Genomic DNA, 20,844 nt, shown 5'->3' on the forward strand with positions numbered 1-20,844 from the left:
GGGGGGGGGGGGAGATGCCAGACTATGGAGAGGGGTGGGGCTGATGCATACCTATGGGATGGATGATGGGGAAGGTAAGGGCTGATGCTGGGCTATGGGGGGGGGGGGGGGTAGGGAAGCAAAGTTTGAAGGATATCATTTCTGAAATTATACTGTAGGATCCTGTCATGTGTGTTGAGATGTTTGCCATTATAGTAGACTTACGCCTGGTCAAGTTTAAGATGTGGGATAGTGTAAACTATATTTTAAAATATTGGTTTTTCCATATGTTGATGCTGGGCATACTACTTAGAAATTCATCATCAAGTGCATTCTAATGCATTATTTTGTAGCAAGAAACACTACTCATACCTATATACACAGTGCCCACCCATGTGAGCTCTGGGCCCACCCAAAATGTTAGGTCTGGCAACGCCACTGATTTGGTTTGTATTCAGATTCAGAATTTTTTTTGTTTCTTTATAAATCTAACAATAGGATTTACATCCATTTTCAGTGGCAAATGTGTTCGCAAGCATCTTCCCTGGAGGTACAGAGGGCCCAATATTCACCGCTATTTAACCAGCCAGAAATAGCTCCACTGAATATTAGTGCTTAGCAGCTAGCCACTAATTAGATATGGGGCTCATTTTCAAAAGAGAAAAACGTCCAAAAAGTGACATAAATCTGCATTTGGACATTTTTCTCACAAAAAAGTCCAAATTGGTATTTTCGAAACCAGTTTTTAGACGTTTTTTCTATTAAGTCTGTCAGAAGTGCATTCAAGGGGGCGTGTCAGGGGTGTGTTAAGGGTGGGATCTGGGCATTCCTAACACTGTGACATTTTTCTGCCATAATGGAACAAAATAAAACATCCAGGGCTATAAGTTGGACGTTTTGGTCTAGACCTGTTTTATTAATGAATAGGCCACAAAAACATGCCCCATATGACCAGATGACTACTGAATGGAATCAGGGGCCTTACTCCCCCAGTGGTCACTAACCCCATCCCAACCCCCCAAAATGTGATTAAAAACATTACATACCAGACTCTATGCCAGCCTCAGATGTTATACTCATGTCCATTAGAGCAGCATGCAGGTCCCTGGAGTAGTCTAGTGGTGGGTGCAGTGCACTGCAGACAGGTAGACCCAGGCCCATACCCTTCCCCTACTTGTGGTAGAAACTGTAAGCCCTCCAAAACTCACCAGAAACCCACATATAGGTGCATCTGTAGTGGTGTAAGTTGGGAGTAGTGGGTTTTGGGGAGGCTCAGCAGACAAGATAAGGGAGCAATGGTGAGATGCCTACCTGGTTCCCCATTACTCTCCTGGGATGTCTGTGTGGCCAGTCTAGTAAGAATGCTGGCTCCTCCTACATCCAGTGCTTGATTTTGTGCGTTTTTCACTTGAATTTTTTTTTTTTCAAAAATGGACCAAAAAGATAAATGTAGAGAGCACAAAAACATCTAGCAAGTAGCCATTTTCGAAAAAAAAGACGTTTTTCTGTTTTGAAAATGGCCAAATTCCCCACTTGAATTTTTGACGTCTTTAACAAATCGTCCAAATTTGGACTTAGACGTCATATCAAAAATGTTCCTCATTGCCATGCAACTTAGGTGGTTACGTGCGAATATTCAGCGCTAACAGGCTAAGTTTTATATTTAAGATAGGTCTAATATTATTATATTTATGTAGCCTATCTTTAACTGCTAAGCAGTTGATGCTGAATATCAACTTTACCAGCTAAATTGCAGCAGACAAAACTGAAACCAGATATGGCCTGCTATTAAATATCTGGGGTCAGCACTGCCAGCGCCAGCTGACCACACTGCCTGCCGCCACCTGAATATCAGGGAAAGAGATATCAAAACTGGCATGAAGACTGCACAGCATCAAAAGAAGTGAACCCAAGCTGTCCTGAAAAAGGCAAACTGGCACAACAGTAGAATGAAGACCCCAAGGCTCTGGGAGAGGAGCCCACTGGCATCACTATTGGTGGGAAAACCCTAAGACCTCTGGACGGGGAACAAAGAAGCACCAGCAGGGTTAGATTAGAGTCAGAATTTTGTGTTGAAATGAGCTCACTTGACAGGTTTGTGAAGAAGTAAATGATTGTCTCCATAGGTTTGCTTGGGAAAATTTAATGGCAAGAGCCAACTTTGTCATACTGGCAGAAAGATTAATAGTAGCTCTTTAGTGATACAGGACAAGTACAAATTAAACTTTAGGCTGCTTTACAAACTTCCTTACAAAGCAGGAGCCCTACTTTGAAAGGACAATTGGAAAGTGGCCTAAAATTTCATCTGCAGTGTTCCCCTGTCACAAAAGAACTGCTAGACCTGTTCCAAACAGTTTCTAAGAATGTAACATTGAAAGTGATGGAGTTTCTCTTCACAGTAGCTTTCCCACCGTTGCTACTTGGAGTCTAGGATAGAGTTCCAAGCCCTGTATTAGCACCCTCCTCTGAAACCAGCTCTAGTGGATGGCATTTGTGAAAATGATGGATTCATGCCACTGTTGGAAAGATGACTCAGTAGGTTTCCTCTAATAGCCATCTGACAGTAAAATACATTCTGCAAAATGCTGATTCCCAAGCACTGTAAAATGTCTCCATATCTTAGTTTTATTATGTGGTTCTCCCTGCATCCTGCTGCTTCTGGACCAGTAGGTGAGAGGCATGGGAAATCCCTTTCTACTACTACTACTACTTAACATTTCTAGAGCGCTACTAGGGTTATGCAGCGCTGTACAGTTTAACAAAGAAGGGCAGTCCCTGCTCAAAGGAGCTTACAATCTCTATCCACTGCCTGCTCTTTGCCATGGTAGTAACACGTTCTACCTCCTATTGCGGCTCTCCACCTGTCATGCTAGCAACTAGCTTATCCAACCCATTCTCAGCTTCTAAACATTTAGAGGTCGATATTTAAACCAGTTTACATAAGAACATAAATATTGCAGTACTGAGACAGACTGAAGGTCCATCATGTCCAGCATCCTGTTTCCAACAGTGGCCAATCCAGGTTCAGGTTACAAGTACCCGGCAAGATCCCAAAACAGTACAATACATTTTATGCTGCTTATCCTAGAAATAAGCAGTGGATTTTCCCCACGTCCATCCTAATAATGGCTTATAGATTTTTCCTTTAGGAAGATATCCAAACCTTTTTTAAACCACGCTAAGCTAACTGCTTTTACTACATTCTCTGGCAACAAATTCCAGAGTTTAATTATTCACTGAGTGAAGAAATATTTTCTCCAATTCGTTTTAAATTTACTACTTTATAGCTTCACTGTGAGCCCCCTAGTCCTAGTATTTTTTGGAAAGAGTAAACAAACAATTCACATCTACCAATTCTACTCCACTCAATATTTTATAGACCTCTATCATATCTCCCCTCATCCTTCTCTTCTCCAAGCTGAAGAGCCCTAGCCACTTTAGCCTTTCCTCATAGAGAAGTCATCCCATTCCCTTTATCATTTTTGTCGCCTTTCTCTGTACCTTTTCTAATGCTACTATATCTTTTTTGAGATGTGGTGACCAGAATTGCACACAATATTTGCGATGTGTTTGCACCATAGAGCGATACAAAGGCATTAAAACATCCTCATTTTTGTTTCCCATTCCTTTACTAATAATACTTAACATTCTGTTCGCTTTCTTAGTCGCCGCTGCACAGTGAGCAGAGAGTTTCAACAAATCTTCAATGATGACACCTAGATCCCTTTCCTGGTCGGTGACTCCTAGTGTGGAACCTTGCATTTGTAGCTATAGTTTGGCCTCTTTCCCATATGCATCAGTTTGTACTTGCTCACATTAAACATCATCTGCCATTTGGATGCCCAGTCTCCCAGGTTTGTAAGGTCCTCATGTAATTTTTCATAATCCTCTTGCGATTTAACAACTTTGAAGAACTTTGTGTCATCAGCAAATTTAATTACCTCACTAGTTACTCCCATCTCTAGATCATTTGCATTTGACTTGCCATTCCTTATGCTGTTTCTTATTATTTTCATTCGGATCATTCTTCCATATTCTGAAAGATTTTCTGTTAGCTGTAATAGAGGGGCATAATCGAACGGGGCGCCCATCTATAAGGGCGCCCATCTCTAAGGATGGCTCCGTAAAGGGGCAGGGCAACCCGTATTATTGAAACAAGATGGGCGCCCATCTTTTGTTTCGATAATATGGTCGGGGCCGGCCAAATCTCAACAATTAGGTCGACCTAAATGTTGAGATCGCTGACCTTAGAGATGGGCGGCCTCGGTTTTCGCCTATAATGCAAACAGAGGACGCCCATCTGAAAAATGACCAAATTCAAAGCTTTTGGTCGTGGGAGGTGCATGCATTCGTAGGGCACTGGTCCCCCTGACATGCCAGGACACCAACCGGGCACCTAGGGGGCACTGCAGTGGACATCACAAATTGCTCCCAGCTGCATAGCTCCCTTACCTTGGGTGCTGAGCCCCCCAAAACCCACTACCCACAACTTTACACCCCTACTATAGCCCTTAGGGATGAAGGGGGGCACCTACATGTGGGTACAGTGGGTTTCGGGTGGGTTTTGGAGGGCTCCCATTTACCACCACAAGTGTAACAGGTAGGGGGGGATGAGCCTGGGTCCGTCTGTCTGAAGTACACTGCACCCACTAAAAACTGCTCCAGGGAACTGCATACTGCTGTGATGGAGCTGGGTATGACATTTGAGGCTGGCACAGAGGCTGGCAAAAAATGTTTTTTTAATTTTGTTTTTTTGGGTGGGAGGGGGTTGGTGACCACTGGGAGAGTAAGGGGAGGTCATCCCCCATTCCCTCCGGTGGCCATCTGGTCAGTTTGGGCACCTTTTCGAGGCTTGGTCGTGAAAAAAATTGGACCAAGTAAGGTCGTCCAAATGCTCGTCAGGGACGCCCTCCTTTTTTCCATTATTGGCCGAGGACGGCCATCTCTTCGGTACACTGGCAATACGGCCCCTTGAACTTTGGTCATCCCCGCGACGGAAAGCAGTTGAGGGCGGCCAAAATCAGCTTTCGATTATGCCGATTTGGCCGGCCTTGAGAGAAGGACGCTCATCTCACGATTTGTGTCGGAAGATGGCTGCCCTTCTCTTTCGAAAATGAGCTGGATAGCGTCCTTCACTTTTTAACTATGCTAGCTGTCATTTGGTCTTCCTGCCTCCTTTTTTAATACATGGAATATATTTGGGCTGGGCTTCCAGGATGGTATTTTTGAACAGCATCCACCCCTGATGTAAATGTTTGACTGCAGCCGCTCCTCTTAAGTTTTTTTTGCCGGTCATCTCATTTTATCATAGTCTCCTTTTTGAAAGTTAAATGCTAATGTATTGGATTTCTTGTGTGTACTTCCTCCAAAGCCGATATCAAATCTAATCAGAAATGCTCTTAGCTAGTTAAATCACTTGTTTGGGGCTAACCACTCTACCAGGGGCACTTAACAAGTTAGTGTCGCTGAAAATGTCTGGTTAGTGCCTAACTGTCGGACTTGTGAGTTCTTGTACCAAGTAGAGCACTGCTGAGCCTGGTACTCGGACCAGGCTCTGCTTGGCAGCCAGACAGCCCCAGGTTTCACCTGCACTGACCGCTGTTCCCCAGAGGTTGAGCCCCTAGGTGCAGGCGGCCTGCAGGACTTACGAGACGGAGCAGGAAGCGGGATGGAAACATAACGACCAGGCAGCAGGCAAGTGAGTGATCCAGGTACTGGCAAAGTCAATAGGCAGGCAGCAGGCAGGGAAGTAATCCAGGGATAGGCAATGTCAATAGGCAACAACAGGCAAGAGAGTAATCCAGGCACAGGTAAAATCAATAGGCAGGCAGCAGGCAAGAGAGTAATCCAGGTACAGACAAAGTCAGTAGGCAGGCAGCAGGCAAGAGAGTAATCCAAGTACAGGCAAAATCAATAGGCAGGCAGCAGGTCAAGAGAGTAATCCAGGTACAGGCAAAGTCAGTAGGCAGGCAGCAGGCAAGATAGTAATCCAGGTACAGGCAAAGTCAGTAACGAGGGACAAAGTAGAGAAGAAGCACACTACTGAGCAAGTAACACCTATCAAAGTAGAAGCCGAAGCATGGAGTCCAGGAAGAGCTCAGCTGATAAAGTGCTGGCATCTTACATCAGCAGGAACCAGCAGGGAGAAGGAGCACAGCCATAGGACAAGAGCAGGGGAAGGAGGAACCGGAAGACCAATAGGAGAGAAGCAAGGGAAGTCAGGCACAGAGAGAGCAGACACAGGTGTGTGGAAGCAAAGCAATCAAGGTGCCTGGAAGCCAGGCAGAAAGAGAGCAGACACAGGTGCATGGAAGCAAAGCAATTAAGGAGCCTTCAGCCAGAGAAGAACTACACACACATGGCTCAGGGCTGTGCCAGTCAAGTGTGCGTGTCGACAGGACCCCGCGCAGCCTGAGAACGCTGCTTGCGTTGAGGTAGGGGACATGACACTAATGCAAAACTGGCTATTTTGTGGGTGTTCTGGGAACTGACTCAGCACTTGGCTGGTTAAGTGCCGATATTCAGCGCTTAACCGGCCAGGGTAACTGCATAAATTGGACTACATAAAAGTCAGTCCTATCTTTATATGGGTCATCAAAGCTGGTTAAGCGCTGAATATCATGCATAATTGGCTATGGATTAGCCAGTTCCAAAAAAAAACACAAAATTTCAATGCCGGAGCCTGGACATGGCCTGGCATTGAATTTCCAGGCATGACGCCAGCAGCGGTCAAGAAAACGCTGAGTGGTGCCAGCTGAATATTGACTCCTCTGTTTCTTCTGATTTTGGAAATAACTCACATGATAATTTGTCCAATTCTGTAATTTCCCAATCCTGTTCCATATACTTCTTAGGAAAAACTGTGTGTGCCTACTGTTGCACACTGCTAGCTTTACCTACTGGTCTCCGGCCCTTCCCATCCTGCACTGCCTCTGCTTTCTATTGCTCCTATGAGAAGATGAAAGTAAACAATGGGCATCTGAAATTTTCACTATCTTGGCTGGTAGACTAATAGTAGTGTTGCTTCTGGCCCTTGAGGACCATCAAAGGACCATCTTTCAGGATATCCCTAATGAATATACATGAAAAATATTAGCATATTTCCAACAAGGACTGAAAGTGAATACCAAGGCTCTAGAAGATTAACTACCTTTCCTCCTCTAGCTCTCTCAAACTTCCCACCTCTATTAAATACTTTGCTATTAATGTACATGCCCTACAGAGTAGAACCATTCCCTTTGCAGTCAACAGCCATGAGATTTAACAGAAGTTAAGTTTGGGATAGGTTTATTTGACTGCTTATCAAGCAGTTTTCATTTCTGTTTTTTTCTTGTCCTTTCTCAAGATGACTCCCCTTTGGTTCTTAGGATCACCAGGGACTGAACCCATGATCTCCAGAAACAGAGGCTGAAACCTCTGAAAGAACGAATGTAGAAGCCAGTGAATATCTACTATCTGGGCAGCAGAAGGTGAGATGTCCCTTCACTCCCCCCCCCCCCCTCAAAGAGCCCATTGGGCCAGCAAGGGGTATGTCCTTGATTAGTAGTTAAAGCTGCTCCAATGGGCTCCTTCAGGCATATCTCACCTTTTACTGCCCAGAGATAACTATTTATTGGCTTCTACTTTGAATATGCAGCTCCTCTGGCTTTAGCTACAATTCACTAGTCTCATTCAACAACTCACAGATTTGAGTCCAGTGAGTCTCACACTGACCATGTGTTCTTTCCTGGTCTCACACAATACTGTAACGTGGAGGGGCATAATCGGGCCATCTTTAAGGCCGGCCCTGTAAAGCAGCGTCCCAACCGTATTATCGAAACAAGATGGCCGGCCATCTTTTGTTTTGATAATACGGTCGGAGCCGGCCAAATCTCAACATTTGGGCTGGCTTTGGAGATGGCTGGCATTGGTTTTCAGCGATAATGGAAACTAATGGTGGCCATCTCAAACCCGGCCAAATCCAAGGCATTTGGTCATGGGAGGAGCCAGCATTTGGAGTGCACTGGTCCCCTTCACATGCCAGGACACCAACCAGGCACCCTAAGGGGCACTGCAGTGGACTTCAAAAATTGCTCCCAGCTGCATACCTCCCTTACCTTATGTGCTGAGCCCCCCAAATCCCCCCCAAAACCCACTCCCCACAACTGTACACCACTACCATAGCCCTAAGGGTTGAAGGGGGGCACCTACATGTGGGTACAGTGGGTTTTGGGGGGGAGTTGGAGGGCTCCCATTTACCACCACAAGTGTAACAGGTAGGGGGGGATGGGCCTGGGTCCACCTGCCTGAAGTGCACTGCACCCACTAAAAAACTGCTCCAAGGACCTGCATACTGCTGTCATGGAGCTGGGTATGACATTTCAGGCTGGCAAAGAGGCTGGCAAAAAAATGATTTTTAATTTTTTCTTTGGGTGGGAGAGGATTGGTGACCACTGGGGGAGTAAGGGGAGGTCATCCCCGATTCCCTCCGGTGGTCATCTGCTCAGTTGGGGCACTTTTTGGAGGCTTGGTCCTAAAAATAAATGGACCAAGTGAAGCCGGCGAAGTGCTCGTCAGAGCCGGCCTTCTTTTTTCCACTATCGGCCGAAGCCGGCCATCTCGTAAACATGCCCTCATCCCGCCTTCCGTACTCTGCTGAAATGCCCCCTTGAAGTTTGGCCGGCCCTGCGACGGAAAGCATTTGAAGCTGGCCAAAATCGGCTTTCGATTATACCGATTTGGCCGAGTTTAGGAGATGGCCGGCCATCTCCCGATTTGTGTCGGAAGATGGCCGGCCTTCTCGTTCGAAAATAAGCAGGATAGTAACATAGTAGATGACGGCAGATAAAGACCCGTATGGTCCATCCAGTCCCCCCAACAAGATAAACTCATATGTGCTACTTTATATGTATACCTGACCTTGATTTATCCTTGTCACTTTCAGGCCTTAGACTGTAGAAGACTGCCCGGCACTTGCCCCGCCTCCCAACCACCGGTGCTGCCACCCAATCTCTGCTAAGCTTCTGAGGATCCATTCCTTCTGAATAGGATTCCTTTATGTTTATCCCACGCATTTTTGAATTCCATTACAGTTTTCATCTCCACCACATCCCGCGGGAGGGCATTCCAAGTATCCACCACTCTCTCTGTGAAAAAATACTTCCTTTTTTTTTTTTTGAGTCTGCCCCCTTCAACCTCATTTTATGTCCTCTAGTTCTACTACCTTCCCGTCTCCGGAAAAGATTTGTTTGAGGATTAATACCTTTCAAATATTTGAATGTCTGTATCATATCACCCCTGTTCCTCCTTTCTTCCAGGGTATACATGTTCAGGTCAGCAAGTCTCTCCTTATATGTCTTGTAAAGCAAATCCCATACCATTTTTGTAGCTTTTCTTTGCACTGCCTCAATTCTTTTTACAACCTTAGCAAGATACGGCCTCCAAAACTGAACACAATACTCCAAATGGGGCCTCACCAACGACTTGTACAGTGGCATCAACACCTCCTTTCCTCCTTTCTTCTACTGGTTACACCTCTCTATATACAGCCTAGCATCCTTCTGACTACAGCCACTGCCTTGTCACACTGTTTTGTTGCCTTCAGATCCTCAAATACTATCACCTCAAGATCCCTCTCTCTGCCTGTACATATCAGAATCTCACTCCCTAACACATATGTCTCCCATGGATTTCTGCTCCCTAAGTGCATCACTTTGCATTTCTTTGCATTGAATTTTAATTGCCAAACATGGTGAAATTAGATCTTACCTGCTAATTTTCTTCCTCTAGACCCTCCAGACCGGTCAAGACGCGTGGGTTATGTCCTCCTACCAGCAGAGGGAGACTGAGAAAACACTAAGCTTTTGAAGCCTGTATATATAACCTGTGCAGAACCTCCACTAGCCAGTATACCCCTGACAAAGCAGAGAAACAAAAAACACTAACAACAACTAGCAACTCTGTACGTGGTCACAGTAAACTGCAAAAACAAGAAACATCTTCCGCTTGCTCTTACGGAAACATGTTCCTTTGCCTTTGATAAAACAGTTGGGCTTCTACAGGTGGACTATCAAAGAAGAGCCCCACCTGTCCCGGACTCCTATCACAAACAGAAATAAACAGTCTGCAATTAGAGAAACAACAATTTACAGCAGCCAAGAATTATCCAACAAACACACCTCCTGGCCTCCAATACAGACAGGGCGGGCTCTTGACCGGTCTGGAGGGTCTAGAGGAAAGAAAATTAGCAGGTAAGATCTAATTTCACCTTCCTCAGCGACCCTCCAGACCGGTCAAGACGCGTGGGACGTACCAGAGCAGTAACTAACTTATGGGAGGGACCTACTAAGGCCAGAGGTCAAAATTGCTGCCCCAAAGCGCACCTCGTCCTTTGCATGCACAGGAATCCTATAATGCTTCACAAAGGAATGCAACAAAAACCAAACCGCAGCCCGACAAATATCTAACAGAGAAATCATACTATTCTCCGCCCACGAGGCTGCCATTCCCCTAGTGGAATGAGCAGACCAGCCCCTAGGCACCACAGGACCCTTCACCAAGTAAGCAGATGCAACCGCCTCCTTCAACCACCGTGCTATGGTCACCTTAGGAGCCGTTGCACCCTTCTTTGGGCCACCATGAAGAACGAACAAACGGTCAGAGGCTCTGAAGTCCTGAGTTCCAGAGAGATAACAACTCAAAACTCTCCTGACATCCAGCTTGGCAATACCACGCTGCTCCGAATCTCCAGCCATATCACCCAACACTGGCAGAGAGATGACCTGATTAACATGGAACTCGGAAACCACCTTGGGCAAAAAAGGAAAGCACCGTCCGCAACGAAACCTTTCCCTCAGAAAGGACAAAAATGGTTCCCTAAAAGACAAAGCCTGAAGCTCTGAAACACTCCGTGCTGAAGTAATCGCCACCAACAAGACCGCCTTTAAAGATAAATCCTTACAAGATGCCGATACCAGAGGCACAAACGGAGGCCTGATCAAAGCATCCAAAACTAGCTTCAAATCCCACGGAGGCACCATCCGTCACTGAGGCGGACGCAGCAACTTAACACCCTTCAAAAAACGCACTACCTCAGGCACAGACGCGAAGGACTTTCACTGAAGCTTCCCACGAAAACATGACAAAGCTGCCACCTGAACCTTCAGTGTAGACAAGGCCAGACCTCTATCAACACCATCGTGCAAAAATTCCAAAACTTCCGCCACCGAAGAGTGAAACGGCCGAACTCGATGGTCTTCACACCAGTGCTCAAAGATTCTCCAAACCCGGACATACGCCAAGGAAGTGGATCGTCTACGGCAACTCAACATCGTAGCAAAGCCACTGGACGAAAGCCCCTTCTTCTTCAACTTGTGCCGCTCAAGAGCCAAGCCATAAGCGAAAACCGAGCCGGATCCGGCATGATTATCGGGCCTTGACACAGAACTGATCCCAACAAAGGCAGGGCCGCCGCCCCTGCCAACCGCACCAGGTCTCCATACCATGGTCGACGCTGCCAATCCGAAGCTACCAGAATCACCCGACCGGAGTGATGTTCGATGCGCTATATTACTCGACCGACTAACAGCCACAGAGGAAACACATACAGTCACTCCCGAAGCCAAGGCAACAGAAGAGTGTCAATTTCCTCCGCTCAAGGGTCTCTTCAGCGACTGAAAAAAAAAAAAATCTCTGAACTTGCGCATAGCGAGCCGTTGCCCTAAGATCACCGAAAGTCCCCAGACCGACACAACTCACTGGAACACTGACCGAAGAAAAGACCACTCTCTGGGATCTAGAGTGTGCCTGCTGAGATCATCTGCATCTATGTGACCTACCCCGGCCACATGCGCTGCCAAGAGAGCCTGAAGATGAGTTCAACTGCGCCGCCAAGGCTCTTTGTTCCCCCCTTGACGGTTGACATATGCTACTGCCATGGCATTGTCACAGAGCACTCGGACTGCCTTGTGGCGAACCACCGACGTCAAGGCCTGGAGCGCCACCCGAATGGCCCGAGTTTCCAGCCGGTTGATGGACCACTCTGCTTCTGCCCGAGACCACCGGCCTTGAGCTACCTGACTGAGACAATGTGCCCCCCAACCTTGCAGACTGGCATCCGTGACTATTACCAGCCCCTGTGGGGACTCCAACGGCATTCCTTTCCCAAATTGCGCGGACTGAGCCACCAGCGGAGACTGAGACGAGGGGCCACCGACAGCGGACAACACATTTCCAAGTCCTGCGACAGAGGGGACCAACGACTGAGCAGAGCTGACTGTACCTGACGCATGTGCGCCCTGGCCCACGGAACTACCTCTATGGTCGCCGCCATCAGGCCCAGGACCTGACGATAAGTACGGGCCGTCGGCGCCTTCTCTGCAAGGAACCGACGAATCGGACCCTGTAACTTGGAACCAAAAGGCTGCACAAAGGAAAGTGAAGATAAGCTTCCGTCAAATCCAGGGAAGTGAGAAACTCTCCTTTCCTGACCGCACCAGTGACCGACCGCAACATCTCCATCCGGAAAGAGGGCACCTTGAGTGCCGCATTGACCCTTTTGAGATCTAAAATGTGACGAAAAGTGTCCTCTTTCTTGTGGACCACAAAATAGATCAAATAGCACCCTGAGCGTTGCTGATCTGAAGGAACAGGAACCACGGCTCCCAACGCGAGCAGCCACCGCAGAGTGTCCCTCACTGCTGCCCTCTTGCTCCAAGACCGACAGAGGGATTCCAGAAACACTTCGGGAGAACAGCTTTCGAATTCCAGCGCACATCCGCCTCGAAACACCTTGAGAACCCACTGATCTGACCTGATTTGGGCCCAACTCTGGTAAAACAGACTCAGCCAAGCCCCAACATGCACCAGAGCCTGAGCCCGCACACCTTCATTGGGAATTGTGGCCTGAATACTAACCTCCCGCGGAAAAGCCACGCCCTCCGCGACGACTCTCACGAAAGAACTGTGTGCGCTGGAAAAACCGACCCCTAGAGGTCCTACTACTATTAAACATTTCTATAGCACTACTAGACTTATGCAGCGCTGTACAAATTAACATGAAAAGACAGTCCCTGCTCAACAGAGCTTACAATCTAAATTGGACAAACAGACAGCTAGGGGTAGGTCCCACTCGATCTGCCCGGCCTATACCGCTGAGCCTCCCTAAACCGTCCCCGAGAGGAACTAGTTCTGGCCCCTGCCTTGAACCGAAAATCTGGAAGCCATAGAACCTTGGTATCACTAAGACCTCACACTAACTTGTCCAAATCTTCTCCAAAGAGCATAGCTCCCTTAAGTGGCAGAGACCCACAACCATAGCCATATTTTTTGTCTGAAGTAGGCAACAAATCATAAAAGCCTCAGACAAAAAGGATGAACCCATGTCCAAGTCGGCTAACTCCTGACCCCCAGAAGAACCAACATCTACCGAATCATCCAGGAGCTTCTCGGCCCAATGAAAACATGCCCAAGCTACCAGACCCCCACAAACCGAGGCCTGCAGGGCTAGAGCCGACAAAACAAAACTACGCTTGAGAAAAGATCCCAACTTCCTATCCTGAGGATCACGGAGAGCCGTTCCTCCATCAACCGGGATAGCCGTAGCTATAATTACTGCCGTCACTACTGCATCTACCGTGGGAGCCTTAAAGGAATCCCTATCATCCTGAGGGAGGGGATAAAGCCTCGCCATTGCCTTTGCCACCTTACACGGCAAATCCCATTCCTGACAAATCATCTCCCGGAGATCCTTGTTCATAGGGAAGGATCACGCCTGACGCTGAATGCCCTTCACCAACGGATCCTGGACAGTTTCCCCCAACGCCACCTCAGGACCAAACTGAAGGGTGGACGACACCTGATCTATGAGTTCTGACAGCTCATCTCTATGGAAAATCCGCACTACTGAAGGATCCTCTCCAGGAATCCAACAATCCTGCTCCTGAGAGCCGTCAATTCCATCTGACTCCCCCAGATCACTAAGCGCAGCTTCTGCAGCTACAGGAGAAAAACATTGCCTGTCCTCTGACCACTCTAACCGTGGTCTCTCAGCCAAGACGGAAATAGCCCCCTCTTCCAATTGGGGGGGGGGAGGGAGGGGGTCCCGATCTCCAGGCCTGATACCGCGTCCAGACAAAATCTGGAGGAAAGCCCACCATTCCTGGACCGTCATTAGGCCCTTTTGTGCCAAAAACGGAGGCCGCAGGCCCAAAACCAGCCGGCTCCATGGGCCGCGTCAGACTCAAGATGGCGGCTGTTCCCGCCGAAACTGTTCCCGCTGACAGCGGCCCTGCCTACGCTCCCGCTGACCCGGAGACTCCCGACACCATCGATCCCTCCGCGGTCAAGTCGGGGGGTGCCGCAGCCACCTTTATAGGTGCACCGCAAAGCTACACTGATGCGCCCGGCGCCTCTACCCCTCGCCACGAGCACGCGCGACATCGGAGGAGCTGGGCCGCCATAAACCACGAGGGAAGGGAAAAGCTGTTCCGCAAACGCGCCAAACCAAAAACTCACTCACACTGCAAAAGCACTGGAGAAAGCGCTGCTCTCTCGTTCCAGCAAGGAATCAAAACCCCCGTTCGGTCCGCTGAAAATAAAGAAATAAATGCCCTTAAAGGCACAGTACTCCAACTCTGGCAGCTGGAAATTGTAAGGCACTCAAGGCTACAATACTGAGAAGCAGCGAGGCACAAAGCTGCCAAGCAAAACGAAATAGAATAACTGACCTTAAAGGCACAGTACTCTAATTCTGGCATCTGGAAATTGTAAGGCACTCAAGGCTACAATACTGAGAAAGCAGCCGAGGCACAAAGCTGGCAAGCAAAATGACATAGAATAACTGACCTTAAAGGCATCGTACTCTAACTCTGGCATCTGGAAATTGTAAGGCACTCAAGGCTACAATACTGAGAAAGCAGCCGAGGCACAAAGCTGCCAAGCCAACAGAAATAGAGAGCAGCACAGGGGGAGGGACCCAAACATAGGTGTAACACCCCAGGGGGAAAAACTGGGCCCCACCAGACCCAGGGCCCCAAAGCACTTTTTTTTTTTTTTTTTACACACACGTACAGGGTACTGCAACAGAATAAAGTTTGGAAGGAAAAAAATCCTACGACCCAATGACAAACTACCTCACCAGATTATTGGAGACTGCACAGGCTGTCAACTGCTACCTCTGCTGAGACTGAGAAAATACTGGCTAGTGGAGGTTCTGCACAGGTTATATATACAGGCTTCAAAAGCTTAGTGTTTTCTCAGTCTCCCTCTGCTGGTAGGAGGACATAACCCACGCGTCTTGACCGGTCTGGAGGGTCGCTGAGGAATAGACCATTCTTATAGCTTCTGTAGATCCTTTTTCATGTTTTCCACTCCCTCCGGGGTGTCCACCCTGTTACAAATCTTGGTATCATCCGCAAAAAGGCAAACTTTTAAAGGCAAACTTTACCTTCTAACCCTTCGGCAATGTCACTCACAAATATATTGAACAGAATCGGCCCCAGCACCGATCCCTGAGGCACTCCACTACTCACCTTTCCCTCATCTGAGTGAATTCCATTAACCACCACCCTCTGGCATCTGCCCGTCAACCAGTTCCTAATCCAGTTCACCACGTTGGGTCCTATCTTCAGCCTGTCAAGTTTATTCAGGAGCCTCCTGTGAGGAACCGTGTCAAAGGCTTTGCTGAAATCTAAGTAGATTACATCTATCGCACATCCTTGATTCAGTTCTCTGGTCACCCAGTCAAAGAATTCAATGAGATTTGTTTGGCACGATTTATCTTTGTTAAAACCATGTTGTCTCGGATCTTGCAACTTATTGAATTGCAGGAAATTCACTATCCTTTCCATCAGCATCGCTTCCATTACTTTTCCAATAACCGAAGTGAGGCTTACCAGCTTGTAGTTTCCAGCTTCTTTCCAATCACCACTTTTGTGACGAGGAACCACATCCGCTGTTCTCCAATCCCACGGAAACAAGTCTTTAAGAGGACCTGCCAGAACCTGTCTGAGCTCCTTCAATACCCTGGGATGGATCTAGTCTGGTCCCAAGGCTTTGTCAACCTTTAGATTTTCAAGTTGTTCATAAACACTCTCTTCTGTGAATAGTGCTGTATCCGCTCCATTCTCATATGTACTTTTGCCAGTCAATCGTGGTCCTTCTCCAGGATTTTCTTCAGTGAAGACAGAACAGAAGTATTTGTTTAGCACATTTGCTTTTTCTTCATCATTATCCACATAGCAGTTCACATCATCTTTCAATCTCACAATTCCATTTTTAGTCTTCCTCCTTTCACTAATATACCTGAAGAAAGTTTTGTCGCCCCTCCTTACATTTCTAGCTGTTTGCTCTTCTGCTTGTGCTTTCGCCAGACATATAGCTCTGTCTTGGCTTCTTTCAGTTTCATACGGTACTCCTCTCTCTATTCTTCTTCTTGAGTTTTTCTGTATTTCATGAATGCCAACTCTTTAGCCTTTATTTTCTCAGCCACTTGCTTGGAGAACCATATCGGTTTCCTTTTTCTCTTGCTTTTATTTACTCTCCTTACATAAAATTTGCAGCCATATTTATAGCTTCTTTCAGCCCGGACCACTGCCCTTCCACTTCTCATATGTCCTCCCAACCCATCAGCTCCTTTCTCAGATATTCCCCTATTTTACTAAAGTCAGCATGCTTGAAATCCAGGACTGAGTTTTGAGTGGCTGACCTCCACTAAAGCTGTTATATCAAAACAAACTGTTTGATGGTCACTGCTGCCCAGGTGGGCACCCACTCGGACATTTGACACATTTTCCCCATTTGTGAGCACCAGATCCAGCACCATTTGTCTGAGTAGAGCACTTTGAAAAGCACCCATGATCTCTCTACTTCTTTCCGATTCCACAGATAGAACTTTCTAATCCTCATCTGGTAGATTGAAATCTCCCAGCAACAGCACCTCTCTTTTCTTTCCCAACTTTTGGATATCTGTGACCAGATCTTTATCTAGTTTCTCTGATTGTGTCGGAGGTCTGTAGACAACACCCATGTGGACAGAGGTTCCATCATCTCTTTTAAGGTGATCCATATCGCTTCTACCTTTCCCCAGGCCCCTGTCATTTCAGTTGTTTCGATATCATTTCTCACATACAGAGCTACTCCTCCATCTTTATGACCATCTCTATCCTTCCTAAATAGATTATAGCCTGGTATATTTGCATCCCATTCATAGGAATCATTGAGCCATGTCTCCATGATTGCAACACTGTCTAAGTCTGCCTCTAACATCAGGGCTTGTAGGTCATGAACTTTATTGCTGAGACTGTGAGCATTTGTGTTTAAATGCCTAGAAACATATTGTCTAAATTTCTCCCTAAGGATTTTTTTTTCCTGTCACAGTGAGATGCAGCCCATCATTACAATATAGTCTTTTGTTTTTCCATTTATTGCCCCATCCTCCTATGTACCTAAAATCTTCTTTGTGATACCAAGCTTTGAGCCAGGTATTGAAATTTTCAGTACTTCGCAATCTTTTCTCTCCCTTTCCAAAGGTAGGTAGTACTTCTGCTCCATACAGGGGAATATGATCATTGTCTAGTTCTTCCAAAGCAGCCCAGCTAGAACCCACCCATCACCGCACATTTTCGCACCACCTTTTTATTGGAATTCTCTCCCACTTACTGTATGCTCAGAATTACCTCTCAAAAATTTGAAGACAACTCTAAAAATGTAGGCCCCCTTTCACTAAGGCGCACTCACGTTTTTAGCACAAGCTAAAATTGTGGGCGCGCTAAACATTAGATATACCCATAGAAATGCATTGGCGTCTCTAACATTTAGCGCGCCCACAATTTTAGTGCACGCTAAAAGCGTAAGCGCGCCTTAGTAAATGGGGGCCATAGTTATTCAAACAAGCATCAACTTGGAAGGTTAAAAGGGTTGAGAGCAAATTGTTTCATTTTTCACTGTCTGTTCCCTTCTCCCTTGTCCTCTTCCAAAATCCCCTATCCCTCCCCCTCCCCAGTTACCTTTTTCCGTCTGACCTTATCTCTGTTTGCTTTTCTGTTGTGGGTTGATTGTTCTGCTGCTGGGTGTTAAATCCTTTCCTATCAAATATTGTACTTCCTATCCCCCTCTTACAATTTTTGTTATTTTAGTCTGTAAACCACCCAGATCTGCAAGTTAGCTTGGGCAGTATAGTAAGTTTTAATAAACTATAAAGAAGTTGAGACACTGAATGTCTGCAGAACTTTCTACTCTAGTGGAAATCATGTCTACAAGCTTCTTTGCCATCTACAATGTTCCTGCCATACCTTAAACCTTGTGTTTATTACTTATGCCAACAATAATAAAAGTTATTTGATCCACAAGAAAATTTCTTATACTGAACATGTGAAATACCAAGGACTTGAGAATAAATATAGAAGATCTCCATTGGCTGCCAATAAAGTAATTGATTGGGATACACCCGAGGGTGCTTAAGGAACTTGGAGAAGTTCTGTCGGCTCTGCTGACGGATCTCTTCAATGCCTCCTTAGAAACTGGAGGGTCCCTGTGAACTGGAGAAGGGCGGATGTGGTTCCTTTGCACAAGAGTGGAAGTAAGGAAGAGGTTGGGAATTACAGACCTGTCAGTCTGACCTCGGTGGTGAGTAAGCTAATGGAAACGCTTCTAAAAAGGAGGATTGTAACATTTCTTGGACTACATGGAATGCGAGACCTGAGGCAGCATGGCTTCACTAGTGGCAGGTTGTGTCAGACGAATCTGACTGTCTTCTTCGACTGAGTGACCAAACAGTTGGATGTGGGAGGGGCGCTTGATGTGGTATACTTGGATTTCAGCAAAGCCTTTGACACAGTTCCGCATAGGCGACTGATAAATAAATTGAGTGCCCTCGGTGCGGGACCTAGAGTAACTGGAAAAAATTGGTTGAATGGTAGGAGACAGAGGGTGGTGGTTAATGGAGCTTGCTCTGAGGAAAATGAGGTCGTCAGTGGAGTACCGCAGGGATCGGTCCTAGGGCCGGCTCTTTTTAACACCTTTGTGAGTGATATTGCGGAGGGGCTGTCTGGTAAGGTTTGTCTCTTTGCGAATACTAAACTCTGCAACAGGGTGGACACCCTGGAGGGTGCGAATGACATGAGGAAGGACCTAGCGAAGCTAGAGGAATGGACCAATATTTGGCAACTAAGGTTTAATCCCCAAAAATGCAGGGTCATGCACTTGGGTCACAAAAATCCGAGGGAACGGTACAGTATAGGGGGTGTAGTGCATCAGTGTGCGAAGGAAGAGCGGGACTTGGGGGTGATTGTGTCTGACGACCTTAAAGCTTTCAAACAGGTAGAAAATGTGACGGCCAAAGCCAGAAGGATGCTTGGGTGCACAAAGAGAGGCATGACAAGCAGGAAAAAGGAGGTGATAATGTCGTTGTATAAGCTCTGGTGAGGCCTCATTTGGAGTACTGTGTGCAGTTCTGGAGACCGCACCTACAGAAAGATATAAACAGGATGGAGTCAGTCCAGAGGGCGGCTACTAAATTAGTAAGCGGTCTTGAATGCAAAAATTATAGGGACAGGCTTATGAACCTCAACATGTATATGCTGGAAGAGAGGAGGGAGAGAGGAGACATGATAGAAATGTTTAAATATCTCAAGGGCATTTATGTACAGGAAGAGAGCCTTTTTCAAATGAAGGAGAGCTCTAGAATGAGGGGGCATACCACAAAGTTAAGAGGGAATAGGCTTAGGAGTAACCTAAGGAAGTATTATTTCACAGAAAGGGTGGTGGAGGCGTGGAATGGCCTCCCGGTGGAGGTGGTGGAGTCGAGGACTGTTCCAGAATTTAAAAAGGCATGGGATAAGCATGTGGAATCGCTTAGGAACAGGAAGAATTAGGGGTTACAGAGGATGGGCAGACTGGAGGGGTCATATGGCCTTTATCTGCCATCATGTTTCCATGTTTCTATTTAGACTGGACCTCAAGAAACCAAACCAGACACGATGAAACTCTGTATATCTGCCTGTTGAGAGACTTATTCGATTGGCCCATCAGCATAGTGAACATTGAGTTGATGCTGTTTGCTCTAAAATGTTTTTGGGGATAAAAATGAGGAGCCAAGATGGCATAGGGAGCTCAGAAGCTGTGTCATGAGTTCTACAGTACTTGCATTAATGAAGAAGCAGACGGCAAGACACTTCCTTACCTGGCAAAGAGTTAACTTGCTGAAGCTCCTGTTATGGTTCAGGCTTCCATAGAGAAGTTTGTGATTTCAGTGCCAGAAGCTGGTTTGTACCAAATCCGGGACTGTCAGCAGAATGGAGGAGACACTGGTCATGGCAACTGTGAGATGTTGCTTAGCCCTGAATTATGCAAGATTCCTCCCCCCTCCCCCCCATTTAGGGTTGTCCTCAGTGAGTCAATCCAGAGCTGTTGTGGTGGAAGTCACAGTGGCAGTCCCCAATGTGGGCAGGTCCTCACCAATGCCAAGTGTTGTTCCTGGAGTCGAAGTATCTACTTTGGGTGCTGAGAGTTTGCCATCTTGGAGGAGGAAGAAGACAACAGAGGAAATAACACTGGATGAAGTTTGGCAGGCAAAAACATTCAGTACTAACTCGATAAAACTGTGGAAGGCTCCCTGGAAACCCAGGTTATCCAACAGGCTGAGTGTTTGACTATTTATCAAGTCAAGCTGGAAACTATGAAGAAATGCAGAAGTATCAGATTGAACTGATTAAGGATAAAAACTTGGTTCATCAGAGGTTGGAAGCAACTAATTAACTTTCCTAAGTCATCCATGCTTTCTGCCGTTACTTTTGATTTACACTAGCTCATTGTGTGATTTTACATTCTGACCGTATACTTTTTGTCCTAGATTTCTTCCTGAAGTAGGATGACTTGTGATTCAATTGT

General features: G+C 46.7%; 1 protein-coding gene across 1 annotated transcript in view; it reads right to left on the minus strand.

The window, feature by feature from the left end:
- LOC115461366 (membrane-spanning 4-domains subfamily A member 15-like) overlaps positions 1-20,844 on the minus strand; it is a 93,683-nt gene that overhangs the window by 1,855 nt on the left and 70,984 nt on the right. The window lies entirely within an intron of this gene.

Source organism: Microcaecilia unicolor, chromosome 1, assembly GCF_901765095.1.
Source record: "Microcaecilia unicolor chromosome 1, aMicUni1.1, whole genome shotgun sequence".
Lineage (NCBI taxonomy): Eukaryota > Metazoa > Chordata > Amphibia > Gymnophiona > Siphonopidae > Microcaecilia > Microcaecilia unicolor.